Here is a 2,487-nt window from a genome sequence, read left to right on the forward strand (position 1 = left end):
AATAGGTTACTATCTTATTTTTAAAAGGGTTATTTTTCTATTTTAAGAAATTTCAAGTAATTATTTCTATTTTTGGTTAAAAGTAATTTCCCTTTTACTTTATTCTCTTTCTCTCTTTTTTTCACCATCGATCTAGCACAATATTCTTAAACTCTATATAAAAAAAAAAATTTTATTAACAAGGCCCAAAAAAAGTAATATTTTCAAAAAAATTCAAAATAATTCAATTTAAAGTGCTCTAACTTCTAAGTACTAAATTTTTGTCGCATCTTAAATGATTAATTTTTCATTTTAGTAAAAAAAATACTTTATTCTCTTTAATTTTTCACACTCTACTTAACTCAATAAATATCATTTTCTTACTCCCATATTGAAAAGAAGTTGATTACTTGCAATGAGAAGAAAGGAGTACTTCCTCCATGCCTATATGTAGTTGAATTGTAGTATTTTTTTGAGGTTGTCCTATAATTGAGTCATTTTTTTTTAAAAAAACAAACATATTTCTTCTCTTTAACTTGTTACAATTGTGTGCATGAATAATGTCGAGGGGGAAAATAAAAAGGAATCTTTCTTCATCATCAAATGATCAATTGGATTTCTAATCTTATGTTATGCCAACGTCAGCCCCGGCCGTAAAAATGCTATTTTCACTATTTTTCTGGAAAAAATCCCAACAATGTTAAAACGTGGAATGTCAATGTGGGGGAGCTCATCAATGCGTTGCTAGCGAAGGGGTTAAAATAACGATAAAGCTTGGTGTCTGCCAAAGATGAGGGGGTTAAAATAAGACCTGATCCAGATGCTTTGCAACAATTTTTAAGTAGTGTTGGTGAAGATGAGCTCCACATCATTAGTATTGTAATTTAATGGTATAGGTTGTAAAAAAATGATGTGTGTAAAAAATTTTTGGTTAACTTTTTAAAATTAAAAATTAAGTTCATATTTTTGAATACTAATATGAAAATAGTTTATACTTTTCGAACAAAAGAGTATAAGTTTTTTGTATTTTCAATTTTATTTTATTTGTCAACTTAAAAATATGAAAAAGGGATAAAAAAAAGTGTGAAACATATTGTGGCAGATTTTGGGACTAGTTTATTGTAGATAGTAGATCTAAAATTAAAAATGTTGACGTGAGGAGGAAAAATGGATTGTGGTGAATTTTGGGAGAGGGCTAATTGTGGATGCCCTTAGGTAGGGATGTTAATCGGGTTACCCGTCGGGTTTCGGGCCAATCCAAGTCTGGTTGTTGTTCAATTGAGTGCTTACTAATCGGGTTGTGATTTTTTTCGGGTTATAAAAGTTCAACCCTAACCCTAAAAACTCGAGTTACGGGCTAGCCCAGCGGGTTAATTGGGTTGCTACCGATAAGATTAACATGCAATCAATGCAATAAATAATGATGAAAATTAGTTATATTCATAAAATTTAAAATATATAATTATGATAAATTTTAGATATATGTTTAAACTCAATCATAAACATGATATAATACTAATATTTGAGATATTTCATGAAATTTTAACGCATATTTTAGAAATTTAAATATTTTTAGGTAAATTTGAAGTTTTTAATTAATTTATTAATTTTATATTAATAAAATTCAATATATAATTTGTATATTTAATATAAAATTGAAAGTTATTATTTTAGTTATCTATATTACTCCCACCGTCCCAACTAAGTTGAGTTGTATTACTTTTTGGATGTCTCAACTAAGTTGAGTAATTTCCCTTTTTGATTAAAAACAAAACATTCAATCACTGTTACATTCCATCACTTATTTTACTCTCTCTTTGTCTTTCAAACTTTATTCATTTCTCATACTTTTTAACACAATTTCTTAATATCCGTGCCCAAAAGTTATGTCTTAACTTAGTTGGGATAGAGAGAGTATAAAATTAATCAATGAAGTGTCAAATTAAGAGTAAAAAAAATAGAATAATAGAAATTTTATTAGGTTTTCGCGCCAGCCCATCGAGTTTGGCCCTAACAGGTTGCATGTTAATCGGGTGCGGACTAATCGAGTTTTAATTTTATAGGGCTAGAAATTTCTAACCCTAACCCTATAAATTTGGCGGGCTATTCGGGTTAACCCACAGGTTTTGGGCTACACTGACATCCCTACCCTTAGGGATGTCAATCCAATCCGAAACATGTTGGTCAGCCCAAATAGCCCGATAAAATTAGTGAGTTAGGGCTGTAATTTTGTAACTCGAATACAAAATGGCCTAAACGGGTTAGCCCGAATGGGTTGGCGGGTTAAACGGGTTGCTGGTCGACTCGACGGGTTGCCACTTTTAATTAAAAAATATTACGGTTATGGATTTTTTGTATTTCATGTGGCACAAATTATTAGTCTTCTTCAATCTTCGTTTTACACTTTTTCACTCTATCTCACACTATCAACTTTCAAGTTCCACCCTGACTCATTATTCCATCGTCTCATCATATGTCATTACTGTCTTACACTATCAAAGTCAATCA

This window comes from Salvia hispanica, chromosome 4 (genome assembly GCF_023119035.1).
Source record: "Salvia hispanica cultivar TCC Black 2014 chromosome 4, UniMelb_Shisp_WGS_1.0, whole genome shotgun sequence".
Lineage (NCBI taxonomy): Eukaryota > Viridiplantae > Streptophyta > Magnoliopsida > Lamiales > Lamiaceae > Salvia > Salvia hispanica.